The sequence below is a fragment of the Bos grunniens genome, chromosome 12, assembly GCF_055505025.1.
Source record: "Bos grunniens cultivar Pamir isolate PY7600 chromosome 12, Bosgru_T2T1.0, whole genome shotgun sequence".
Lineage (NCBI taxonomy): Eukaryota > Metazoa > Chordata > Mammalia > Artiodactyla > Bovidae > Bos > Bos grunniens.
In genome coordinates this window covers 51308485-51322660 of record NC_141176.1, presented here as the reverse complement: position 1 = coordinate 51322660, position 14176 = coordinate 51308485, and the positions used below count along the sequence as shown (strand labels likewise).

General features: G+C 36.7%; 1 long non-coding RNA gene across 3 annotated transcripts in view; it reads right to left on the bottom strand.

The window, feature by feature from the left end:
- Window positions 1-14176, bottom strand: part of LOC147361760 (uncharacterized) — a 318701-nt gene that overhangs the window by 185598 nt on the left and 118927 nt on the right. The window lies entirely within an intron of this gene.

The window sequence follows — 14176 nt, the reverse complement described above, 5'->3', positions numbered from 1 at the left end:
TGTGTACATTTCCATCCCTTATATGTATAATCTAGAAAGATATAATATAAATGAACTTATAAAACAGAAAGAAACTCATAGACTTAGAGAACAAACTTATGGTGGCCTGTGGGGGAAGGACGGAGGGAAGGGATAGTTAGGGAGTTTGGGATGGACATGTACAAACAATGTTTTTATGAGAATTAAAAATAGAGGGTTTTCATTTTCCCCAATCTTTCCTCCAATCTATTTTTAAATTGCAAATAAGTAAAATCTGAATTGGAAAAAATAAAATTAAGGGAAAAAGTCTATAATATTCTAGTACTATATTTATATTTGTATAAATATAACTTAGATTCAGAAAATTAAATCTTTACTAACTTGTTTAAGGTTTTTTGCTTACTACAAACAAGAGTTGAAGTCCTTTGATCTAGTGGATACAGAGCAAAGTAATAACTTCATCTCTTTCCTATTTATCTTCTTTTAAAAAGTTTTTGAAGTATAGTTGATTTGCAATGCTGTGTTCATTTCAGATATACAGCAAAGTGATTCATATATATATATATATATATATATACTTTATAAATTATTTTCCCTTATAAGTTACTACAAAATGTTAAGAATGGTTCCTTGTGCTGTACAGTAGGTGCTTGTTGGTTATCTATTTTATATATAGTAGTGTATATGCTCATCTCTTTCTAATAAGTAAGAGGATACAGAACAGGGAGACTGAAAGCTCATAAAAAAGTATAACCTTAGAGATTAATGAGGCCAACACCTTATTTTATATTAATGGTGAAGAACAATAACTTCCATTCAAAAATCACTTGCCACCTGACACATTATCTTGGCTTATACTATTTTATGAGAAGTGATACTCAGTAGAACTAACTCTATGTGACTATATGGAAAGGAAGGATAAATATAAAGCTATTAAAGAAGAACTTGACCAGTAGCTTCATGACACAAAGCACAGCTTTATAAACAGATGGACGGTTGGGGAGGGACAGCTTATAGTTAAAGCTTAGATATATTTTTTAAATTATTAATACTTAATTTTCATGGAATGGACTAAGGGTGAAGATTATTTTATTACTGTGTAAAGCAGACATTCTCAGAGCTATAATGAAGCAAAATCTGCATTTCCTGGGAATCTGGGTTATATGATCTATCATGCTCCCTTCAACTCTTGGATTCCATGAATTGATGAGGAAATGTGGCAAAAGCATTTAAAGAGAAACAAAGGAGAAATAATATTTGACCAAGATTATTTATTGGAGAAGGCAATGGCACCCCACTCCAGTACTCTTGCCTGGAAAATCCCATGGACAGAGGAGCCTGGTAGGCTGTAGTCCATAGGGTCACTGAGTCGGACACGACTGAGTGACTTCACTTTCACTTTTCACTTTCATGCACTGGAGAAGGAAATGGCAACCCACTCCAGTGTTCTTGCCTGGAGAATCCCAGGGATGGGGAAGCCTGGTGGGCTGCCGTCTATGGGGTCGTGCAGAGTCGGACACGACTGAACGACTGAAGCGAAGATTATTTATTAAGCAGAGTGCTTGATACCTAAGAAATAGATTAAACAGATGATTGTCCTTGGAGACAGACTCTTTAAGAGTTTCAGAACTTGCATCCAAATTCAGATAGGGTGAATTTTACTTTTTACAAGATACACAGAACTACAACTACTATCTGAACAACACATCAAGAACTCTTAATTGCTTCAGAAGATAAAGAATTAGTAACTTTTGCTATTGCTCTAGAAACTAATTATAGCAGAAGCTATGTACCTGCCTAGCAACTAGTATTTCTTCAAAAACAAAATCACATTCAACCATTTTCCCACCCAGGATATCATTATTCTGTTCTACCATGAGAGTCTCTGAAATTAGATTCTTTGTGCAGAAAGCATGTCCAGAAAACACACAAAAGGAGGACTTTAGAGTTTAGATTACGTGCCTGAGTGTGTGGAGCTGAAAATGAGGAGCAAAAATACAGAAGATTGACAGCAACTGGGTACATTTTCTTCACAGTGGAAAATTTGAGAGACTTTTCCACTGACACAAAAAAAGAAAACAGCAAGATTGTGGACACCCCCAGGGCTTTGTAAAATGCTTCACAGTTCCCTCATAATTATGAAAACAAAAGTCTTGATTTCTGAGATGTGATTAAAGTTTCACAACTGATAATTCGGTTCAGGTCTTGGTTATCCTTTCACTGACCACAACTTTTTAATGAGTTGGCTAAAATTTATGTTAAGAAAGAATAGTTGTGTCAACATTCTTTTTTTTCTGTTTTTATTCACTGAATCACTTATTCATACAGCTCTAGTTGAACTTTAGTTTTTTCTAATACTCCCTCAAAGCACTTCTATTTCCCCCTGATTCAAAGTCCCCTTTAAGATTCATTTTTTACATTTTTAATCAGAACTGCAGTGTCTAAAGACAGAAACAAATACTGTAAAGATAGGTAATTTTGTTATTTAAGAAAAGTATGTTTACTACTACTAACGTTCCTCATTTTAACCACAAACTTTTTTTAAAATAAATTTTTCTTACCAGATATTTCCTGGGCTTTTTATTTAACAAAAAATTATTGCATGACTATCATATGCCATGCATTGTTATTGAGGGGTACAAAACTGCTGGGGATATGAGGATGAATAAAATATAATGCATGCCTTCAAAGATGATTCTTTAATTAGGTAGACAGACTTGTGTATAATTACTTTAAGAATGTACAAGGTGCTTATAGAATCACATAAGAGGAAAAATCAGATTCCAGGCTCAGTATGTTAGGTGCACATAAATACATCATTGAGAAAGGTTTTAAAATAAAAAACATGCAATATTATTCATCATGCAACATTGTTCCTACAGATTATCAGAGTCAGAATAATTATTCCTAGTGAAATACTTTTTTAGGAATGCAATTTGCCATGAATAGAAAGCTTTCATGTTACTAGCAAATATGAAGCATTCCTCTTCTGTATTACTATTCTCTTCCTTATTAAAAGTAAAATAAAATATACATCCCACTCTCTTCAATTTCTGGAAGCCTGATAACCTCAATGATCAACATTACTGCAATAATCATACATCTTCTGCTACCATTACCCAAAAATCAATGGGCATGAAGTGAGAAATAAGAGGAAAAAATCTGAGTTGTTGCAGCGAGAAAAATATATTTATTAGTATTACAAATGAAATGCAATATTGGCCTTGCATCTGCACAGTTCAAGGTCTAATTCCAATGCAGCATTCTGGCCAGTGAGGAGATGGAAAGTTCCTCGCACTGCACAAGAGCCATGGCTTTCACTAGACATTCTTAGAGGGCAGGGGAGTCTCCAAGGACTCGCCCTCCAAAGAAGAAAAGTGAGCTGGGGTCTGAGAAACTTTCTTTATCTTAAGAAACTAAGATAAAGTAGTGACATTGGTTCTCTCCTATTGAGCCCATATTGTCAAAGCAGACAAATGCAATTACAGGTTGTGAGCCATCTGTAACAGCAGAAGTGTGTACAGTTCTGATGAAAGCCTCCTTGAATTAGACCACAGGCAGAATGAGTTTATGATTAAAACCAAGGTCACAGTGCAAGCCACTACCAGTCACTGTTGATGGAAACAACAAACAGATCTCCAAGGTCTGCAGAAGGGACATTTTGTAATATAAATAAACAAAGGAAACAATCCCAAAGATAAGCACACAAGAGACTACCCAGAAAAAAAAAAAAAAAGGCTGATTGGGGAAAATGGCAAGGAGGGGGAAGACTTCTAGAAATAATTTTTTAAATCATTTTTCTATCTTTGTCTTGAATGTTTGGTTCATTTCTCTTTACAGTGCATATTTACAGATAAAGCCATTGTTCTTTATTTTAAAAGCAAAGACTTTTTAAATCATTACCATTGAGTTACAGGATGCAATAAAGGAGTAATTTTTTAGAATGTAAAGATTTTCAAAACATATGGATATAGCAAAGAAATCTATGGGATTTTGTGCTTAAATATTATGTTTTGAACAAATGCAGAAGTATAGGGAAGACTTATGGCAGAAAGTGAAGAAGAACTAAAGAGCCTCTTGATGAAAGTGAAAGAGGAGAGTGAAAAAGTTGGCTTAAAGCTCAACATTCAGAAAACTAAGATCATGGCATCACTTCATGGCCAGTCCCATCACTTCATGGCAAATAGATGGGGAAACAGTGGCTGACTTTATTTTTCTGGTCTCCAAAATCACTGCAGATGGTGATTGCAGCCATGAAATTAAAAGACGCTTACTCCTTGGAAGGAAAGTTATAACCAACCTAGACAGCATATTGAAAAGCAGAGATATTACTTTGTCAACAAAGGTCCATCTAGTCAAGGCTATGGTTTTTCCTGTGGTCATGTATGGATGTGAGAGTTGGACTGTGAAGAAAGCTGAGCTCAAGAATTGATGCTTTTAAACTGTAGGGTTGGAGAAGACTCTTGAGAGTCCCTTGGACTGCAAGGAGATCCAACCAGTCCATCCTAAAGGAGATCAGTCCTGGGTGTTCATTAGAAGGACTGATATTGAAGCTGAAACTCCAATACTTTGGCCACCTGATGCAAAGAGCTGACTCATTTGAAAGCACCCTGATGCTGGGAAAGATTGAGGGCAGGAGGAGAAGGGGACGACAGAGGATGAGATGGTTGGATAGTATCACCAACTTGATGGACACGGGTTTGGGTGAACTCCAGGAGTTGCTGATGGACGGGGAGGCCTGGCATGCTGCGGTTCATGGGGTCACAAAGAGTCGGACACGACTGAGCAACTGAACTGAACTGAGCATTCAAGGGCCAGAAGCAGTATCTAGCCTTCCACAACAAACAGCTACAAGGAGAAGCAGAAGCGCAAAGATCAGAACCAGATCAACGACCTTTTCCTTAGCTACACAGATTGGAGGTAGACACCAACTACTCGGTGATGCCAAATTAGACACTAATATAGAAATATACTGCATACCATTGGTTAAAAAAAAAATTGTATATGATTTTTCCAGCTGGTTACACAGGGTAAGGCAGAGATTCAAAGCATGAAAGGGACTTGGCACAAGGGAACTTTTTCAATCCTGAGATGAAAGAGACCCTTTGAAAGTGTTCCCTGGATTGGAGAGAGGTTCCCTACTGACAGCCAGCAAGAAAATGGGGACCACAGTCCTACTGCCACCAAGAATTGAATTCAGCCAACACTCTGAAACCTGGAAATAGATTCTTCCCTAAGGCTTTCAGATAAGAATCCAGCCCTCCCAACAACTTGATTTTGGTTTTGATACTCTCCTAAGCAGAGTATCCACCCAGAGAGCCCTCTCAGACTTCTAACCTACAAAAGCACGTGAGATAATAAATGTGCATTTAAACTATTAAGTTTGTGGTACTTTCAGTTCAGTTCATTCGCTCAGTCATGTCCGACTCTTTGTGACCCCATGAACCGCAGCACACCAGGCCTCCCTGTCCATCACCAACTCCCGGAGTTCACCCAGACTCACGTCCATTGAGTCAGTGATGCCATCCAGCCATCTCATCCTCTGTCGTCCCCTTCTCCTCCTGCCCCCAATTCCTCCCAGCATCAGAGTCTTTTCCAATGAGTCAACTCTTCGCAGGAGGTGGCCAAAGTACTGGAGTTTCAGCTTTAGCATCATTCCTTCCAAAGAAATCCCAGGGCTGATCTCCTTCAGAATGGACTGCTTGGATCTCCTTGCAGTCCAAGGGACTCTCAAGAGTCTTCTCCAACACCACAGATCAAAAGCATCAATTCTTCGGTGCTCAGCCTTCTTCACAGTCCAACTCTCACATCCATACATGACCACAGGAAAAACCATAGCCCTGACTAGACGGACCTTTGTTGGCAAAGTAATGTCTCTGCTCTTGAATATGCTATCTAGGTTGGTCATAACTTTCCTTCCAAGGAGTAAGCATCTTTTAATTTCATGGCTGCAGTCACCATCTGCAGTGATTTTGGAGCCCAGAAAAATAAAGTCTGACACTGTTTCCACTGTTTCCCCATCTATTTCCCATGAAGTGATGGGACCAGATGCCATGATCTTCATTTTCTGAATGTTGAGCTATAAGCTAACTTTTTCACTCTCCACTTTCACTTTCATCAAGAGGCTTTTTAGTTCCTCTTCACTTTCTGCCATAAGGGTGGTATCATCTGCATATCTGAGGTTATTGATATTTCTCCCGGCAATCTTGATTCCAGCTTGTGCTTCTCGTCCAGCGTTTCTCATGATGTACTCTGCATATAAATTAAATAAGCAGGGTGACAATATACAGCCTTAACATACTCCTTTTCCTATTTGGAACCAGTCTGTTGTTCCATGTCCAGTTCTAACTGTTGCTTCCTGACCTGCATACAGATTTCTCAAGAGGCAGGTCAGGTGGTCTGGTATTCCCATCTCTTTCAGAATTTTCCACAGTTTATTGTGATCCACACAGTTAAAGGCTTTGGCATAGTCAGTAAAGCAGAAATAGATGTTTTTCTGGAACTCTCTTGCTTTTTCCATGATCCAGTGGATGTTGGCAATTTGATCTCTGGTTTCTCTGCCTTTTCTAAAACCAGCTTGAACCTCAGGAAGTTCACGGTTCACATATTGCTGAAGACAGCAATAAAAATCTAACATACTTTCTTTAAACTAAAATTTAAGTTTAAATTTGAAGCTAGGTTTGCTTAAACTAAACTTCAGATTTGGTTATATATCTGAAGTTTCAAATATAATACGTTATCAAATATATTTGATTATATATCTGAAGTTTCTAAACTTCAGATTTGATTATATATCTTTTTTTGCTTAAAGTTTTCACAGGCTTCCTGTTGAAGGGAAGTGAATTCTCCTTAAGCTTATCATGACATTCCAGAAGCTTTATAATCTGGCTCCTACCTACCTCTCCAGCTTCATTTACAGAGAGTCATTCTCAGGAAAGAAAGAAAGAAAATGAAGTCACTCAGTTGTGTCCAACTCTTTGTGACCCCATAGGCTGTACCCCACCAGGCTTCTCCATCCATGGAATTTTCCAGGCAAGAGTACTGGACTGGGCTGCCATTTCCTTCTCTGGGGGATCTTTCTGACCCAGGGATCAAACCCGGGTTTTCCTCATCACAGGCAGTGCCGGGGTCCAGCCCCGGCTGATCCAGGGTATTCGAAGGAGAGACGGCATCAGCAATCATCAGGAAACAATAGATCAATTAAGCGTTAATTAAAGATATAAAGAGTGGTTAAATAAGGATAGCTCAGTAGGAAAATTCAGTGGAGAAAAGAGGCTGAGTAGCTTGGTTTACGCGGGAGACCAATAAAACTTCAAGACAAGAAGTTTGCACCACTTACGTAGGCCGCAGGCATCCTTCCGTTCTCCCAAAGGAGAGGAGACACTGAGGCCTCCCCGGTTGGATCTTAGAAGCCCAGGCATAATTAGTAAGCATGGTGGGTTCCGCACTCCAGATGGAGACTCAGCCAGAATTTGAGAGAGAGCATGACATGGGGAGACCAAGTTTCAGTGAACAAGGCCCGCACTTTATTTTCCAAAGTAGTTTTTATACCTTAAGTTATGCATAGAGGATAATGGGGGCAGGGGTAGAGTCATGCAGTAAGCCAGGCTTTCTTCCTGCAAACTTATCATATGCAAAAGTTCAGGTGATTTACATCATCTTCTGGCCAGGAGGCCTGTTAACATTTTAAGAAACTTATTTTTCTCTAAAGGTGATTATTCCAAAGTCAGGCACCAGCCTCCAAAAAAGCATTGGACAAAGCTGCATTCCTATAGGGCAAAGGTGAGGTGGGCTTAATCAAGAAAAGAATTAACTCAAGGGTCTAAGGTTACAAACATTGAGGCTACTACTTACATTTCTATACACCCATTATATCAATCAATACACTGCCAAGGACACAGTAGGTAAGGAGTATGGAGACTTAGCAGCAAACATTGGCCCAATAAGTGAAAAACCCTTCACCAATACAATTTCTAATCAATCTTTTAACTACTCAAAGGAATCTGTGTTTAGACAGTTTAGAACATCTCCTGCCTCTCACAGTTGGGAGGCTCTGAACAATCACATGTGGCCGGAAAAACCTATTCAGGCAGGCTAGAGGATTTCCAAAGGAGTTTGTAGGTTGAAACGCTGTCACACCCAGGAATTATTAACTGGAGCTATAAGCTAACTCTTTTTTCAGAGAGAGGTAGTGGGGGACAGCCCCCCATAAAGTCAGAGGTGTAGGTGAAAGCACAAAGCAGAAAGTAGGCAGACTCTGGTTTTGGAGGTAGATGCTCGAGAATTTCCAGGGGGACTCCTGAGGCTCGATCCCGCCTTTGCGTATGCCGAGCCTCCTTCCTCATGACCTTTGCCATGGGCGGAGTGCCTCACGCTGGCTCCCAGCAGTGATAGAATTCTAGTTGAGCTATTCCAGATCCTGAAAGATGATGCTGTGGAAAGTGCTGCACTCAGTATGCAATATGCAATATGCACTCAATATGCAATATGCCGGCTCCCGGCAGGCAGGTGCTTTACCATCTGAGCCACCAGGGAAGCCCAGATCCTCAGGATACCAGGCTCCAGGCATGCTGGACCACTTGCCTGTCCTAAAACACAGTGGTGAAGGTACAACAGATTGCCTCTCTCAACATCCTTTTCAATTTGTATATTGCAGAATCTAGAAAACTAAAAACTGTATTCCCTATTGTGGTAGACCCACCCAGATGAGTCATGCCTATGTATAATCCTCCCTTGTCAGGTGAAGGCAGAACCTGAGACTTGCTTCTGACCAATTGGTATATGTTAAAGATGATGAAATGTCAGTCTGATGGCTGTCTTATGCAAGACAGTATCTTAGCAGACTGGAAAGATTCTACAGCACATGTTAAAGTTGGGATTTTTTAGGTGTCTCTTTTTTCTGCCCTACTAATTCAGCTTAGAGGTGAAAAAGTGGGTTGTATACATCTCCATGGCACTGAACTCCACCACATCTAATAACTCTCATTGAATAGAACCACACTATTAGTGTCAAATACAGTTATACCTGAATAACTGTAATCAGAGAAGCATCCAGTGTTTTGTCAACTCTGGAGTATCAGGAGACTGATTCTATTCCTGTGGCCAACATAGCAATAGGAATCATTTAATTTTGAACTTCCTACAGAAAAAGGGTGAAAGAAAATATCTGCTTTCATGCCCTACAGAACTATCCTATGAACCCACTCTTTTCAGCTCTCCCAAAATATCACTAAACTTGCTTAGATAATAATTATCTCTCCAGATCAGGCACTTCTCTGCCTTGTTCCCTTAGCTACTCCTACACTTAAGCATCTTGATAAACATTAGAATGCTTTCCAATATAAACGCAGAGGATTTTGAAAAGTAAAAATAATGTCATCCAATTTTGTTGTATTTTAATCATCATAAGATTCAAATATTGGTAATTTGAACTTTTTAGTAATGCTAATTAATTTTGCATCTCTTGTATGACCAAAAAGCTAAAAGCTGGCATTTTTAAACTAGGAAAACATCTCTGAGAATGATCAGGCATGTCCTGAACTGGATATAAATAAAATATTAATTAGGCTTGGTGGTGGCAGAAAGGAATTTAATGAGTAGCTTTCAAGAGACTCTGGAGCCAATACTAAAGCACAAATAAATATAAATCTTATTCAATATTTTACTTGTGCATATTTTTCTACCTAGGTAGACTGTAAATTAGTAAACCACAGGGAGTATGATATATTTATTTGGATTTATCCCTATTAATAATTGGGTCTTGAAGAAAAGAGATTTGTCCAAGATACTCAATTCCCAGATCCTAACCTAGCTACTATTATAGCTATAAGACACCTCTTCCATGTTCCAAAAGAAAATATAGACAAATAAATGGAACTTCATAAAAATAAAAGCTTTGAGCATCAAAAGACACTATCAAGAAGTGAAAATACAACAGGCATATTAAGAGAAACTTTGTAAACATATTCTGACAAGAGACTTATATTCAGAATATATAAAGAGCTCTTATAACTCAATAATAAAAAGACATTAAATTAAAAATGGGCAAAGAATCTAATTAGACATTATTCCAGAGAAGAAATACAAATGATCAATAAGCACATGAAAATATGCTTAAATCATCAAGAAGCCATTAAAAAAATGTTTAATTGGAAGTTTGGCAGTTCTCAAAAAAGTTAAATATAGAACCATATGAGATCTTGCAATTCCTCTCTTAGATACATCTCCATGAGAAATGACAACACAAGTCTTCATTAAAAAGTAGTATATGAATTTTCAAACAACGTTATTCATAAGTTAAAAAAATAACCCAATATCCATTACTGAAGAATGGATAAATAGAATATGATAATAACTATGCAACAAAATGTTATTCAGCCATAAAAAGATAATGTACTAATAAAAATACATGGATGAAATTTGCAACATATGCTAAGCAAAACAGGTCAATCTTAAAAAACATACCGTACTCATTTTATTGCATTTAATTGTCCAGAATAGGCAAGTCTATAGAGAAAGGAAATAGATTAGTTGCTTCCCACTGTTGGTGGGGTTCCAGGGAAGTCAGAAGTAACTACCAATAGATATAGATTTCTCTAGTGGGGCTAATGAAATTAGTATAAAATTGATTATGGTGATAGTTGCACAACTCTGTGATATATTAAAATTGCTGTATATTTTCAGAGTGAATTGTATGATATGTGAGTTATATCTCAACATAGCTATTTTAAAATGCCTTCTAGAAACTTTTCTGGTCTTGCAGTGGCTAATGCTCCAAACTCCCAATGTAGGAAGCCTGGGTTCGATTCCTGGTCAGGGAACTACATCCCTCTTGCAGCAACTTAAGATCCCATGTGCCTCAACTAGGACCCAGCATGACCAAAACTAAATAAATGTTTATTTTAAAAGCCTGCTAAAATTTGTACTAAAAATCTAAAATAAAGTAAATCCAAACTAGTGTTGGTGGGATGAGAAAAAAAAAGAATAGACAACAATAAAATTATAATCACTTCAGGAAAAAGTAAAAAGGGATGAAAAAAGAAATATGGAAAAGTACACTAAACAAATATAAATATTAATTAATCTAATAATTACTACTAATAAGTACTCTCATTATAAATGGGTTAAACAAGTTAAAATATAAAATATAAAGATTGTGGAACTAAATGTTATATGCATGATGCCAACCTTAAACACAAAACATGGAAAAATTAAAAGAAAAAAGTTGCAAAATTCATACTTAGTATGTACAGTAATTATAATACTAGTGATGTAAAAGCTCATAGAACTATATTAAAGTCAGATAGAGATAATAAAATTATATACATTACTAGAAATTTTAAAAGTCATTAAATATTAGTAAAATTTTAGTAAAATTTGCAGTGAGCAAACTACCAGTAAACACTAAGCTCACCGTGAAAGTGGAAGATTTTTACATACTTTGTTCAAAAGGCAATAGATTAAGCAAAAAAAAAAATTAAAACTAACTTTTGGGAATTAACAAGTTTAATTCAAAGAACAGGTGTAGAATATTGCATTTAAAAGTTGAAGAAATCATAGTAAAATATTAGGAAAATTTTGTGTGCTATAAACCAATTCTCAGAAACATTCTTAAAATTGCAAATGTAAAAACTACGCTTTCTGACATCAATGTTGCTAAGTTTCCAAAAATGAGAGCATAACCTTAATACCGTAACACCAAGTCTACAAGTCAAAAAAGAATTTGTGGACTTAAGAAAATACAAAATAAATGAAAAGGAAAACTACACATATAAGCTCAAAAGATGATATTTAAAGGGAAATGTATAGCTCTAAGTAATTTAAAAGATTGTAAGTGTTGGAAATTAACTAAATGTCTAACTTAAAATATTAGAGAAATAAAACTGAATGAACCCAACCCAAATAGATTAAAGGAAGAGAAAAATTGATAAGGGCTGAAATAAAAACAGAAGACAAATATTTAAAGTCAGTCTCAACAATACCACAAATTGATTTAACCATCATAAAAGATAAATAAAATTTTCAAATAACAATATCCTAAATGAGAAAGTAAGCAGAGCTACAGATCTGGCACATTAACTATTGTAAACATTATTAGCAATTTCATAACAATAAATTTGAAAGCTTAAATAAAATAGACAAATACCTAGAAAACATTATAAAAATGTCTTTAGAAAAGTAAACCTACCTGAAGAGTCCGATATTGATTAAAGCAGTTAAATATCTCTCAGAGATAAACATATGGTTTTGTAGGTGAATTCTATGGAACTAAAGGCTAAAAATGCAATTTCTAGAAACAATTCCAGGGAAAAGAAAATGAGGAAGCACTCACTGTATCTTTCAAAGAGGCTAATAAAACTCTGATTTTGAAAATAGGTAAGTGCTGTATAAATATGTGTGTATGGCTGAGTCCCTTGACCGTTCATCTGAAACTACCACAACATTGTTTGTTAATCAGCTATACCCCAATACAAAATTAAAAGCTATTTAAAAAAAAAAAAATTTATAGGTAAATCTAAGCCAGTAGTAGTTTTAAGATTCTAAACAAAATATGAGTAAATCAAATTCAAATATAAATAAATACATATATATATATATGGCAGGAACCATCTGAGTTTAAATTAAAACATGAATATTTGATGCAACATTAGAAAATATTTTAATATAATTCACCAAATTAAGAGATTAATGGAAGATTATCTCAAATGCCTCAATGAATTTGTTTAATTGTTATAAGTCACTACACATTTATTATTTTTTACAAAACTTTAATAAACTAAAAATAAGTAGCATATTGTTTAAGGGTATACCTACATACAGTTCATAATGAGATTGGAACCCGTGACAAAGATGCAGTAGGGAGACCCGTTTCTCAGCTCTGAGGACCCCAAGATCACCAGGGTGTCTGGCCTTTGGATGATAAACCTTAGAATGGCTACTAATAACTAAGCCCTTACTTTGTGTCTGCTATTTTACATATATTATTTCTAATCTTGACAGTGATCCTAGAAAGCATATACTTTAATCCCCTTTCTAAAGATGTAGAAACTGAACTCCCTATAAGTTAAATAATATCCCCAAGTCACACAGATGATAAATTACACTCAGAATGTTAATCCAGTTGTAACTGAATCCAGAACCTGTGGACTTCCTAACTCTTCCATCACATTCATAAACACAAAAATTCTTAAAAACATTGAAAAATCTTTTGATATTTGGCAAAACTAATACAATTATGTAAAGTTTAAAAATAAAATAAAATTAAAAAAAAAACATTGGAAAATCAATATCTGTAAAAACAGATAACCAGCAATAAATAAAACGAGAGTGGATCTGGGTTAAAAGCATGTTTGTTTGTTTTTTAGAAGTCACACAGCTTGCTTTTACTTTTAATCAAATCTAGATTCGATTTTAAATTGGCTTTCAACAAGACTGAACTAAGTCACTTTACAGGTCTATTTTCTTTTCTGTTCTCCCTGAAGACCAACTTGGACCTGACATACTAATCAGTGTCTGAGGATTGGCAGAATAAATTTTAGGTATCAGAGGTTTGATAGCCTTTCTCACGAGCTTCTAGTAGGAAAAAATTCTCTGCGCTCAGCGCCACCAAGGTAAAAGCAAGAGACAATTGGCTGTGCTCCCGCTGGTTGACCCTCCTCTCCCCTAAAGACTCTCCTACTCTCTTCTCTTTGAGTAAAGTTCTGTTTAGAGCCACAGCAAACATCGGTTTCTATTGAATGTCTTCAGAAATTTTCAAGGTAAACCTAAAATTTAGCAGACCTAATGCAGTTTGGGAGAAGGCAATGGCACCCCACTCCAGTACTCCTGCCTGGAAAACCCCATGGACCAAGGAGCCTGGTGGGCTGCAGTCCATGGGGTCAGGAAGAGTCGGACACGACTGAGTGACTTCACTTTGACTTTTCACTTTCATGCATTGGAGAAGGAAATGGCAACCCACTCCAGTGTTCTTGCCTGGAGAATCCCAGGGACAGGGGAGCCTGGTGGGCTGCTGTCTCTGGGGTTGCACAGAGTCAGACACGACTGAAGCGACTTAGCAGCAGCAGCAGCAGCAATGCAGTTTACCTTCTTTTAATTTTTTAAAATAATTTTATGTATTTATTTAGTCTGTGGTGGGTCTTTGTTGTGCAGGCTTTTCTCTAGTCGCTGCAAGTGGGGGCTATTTTCTAGTTGCAGTGTC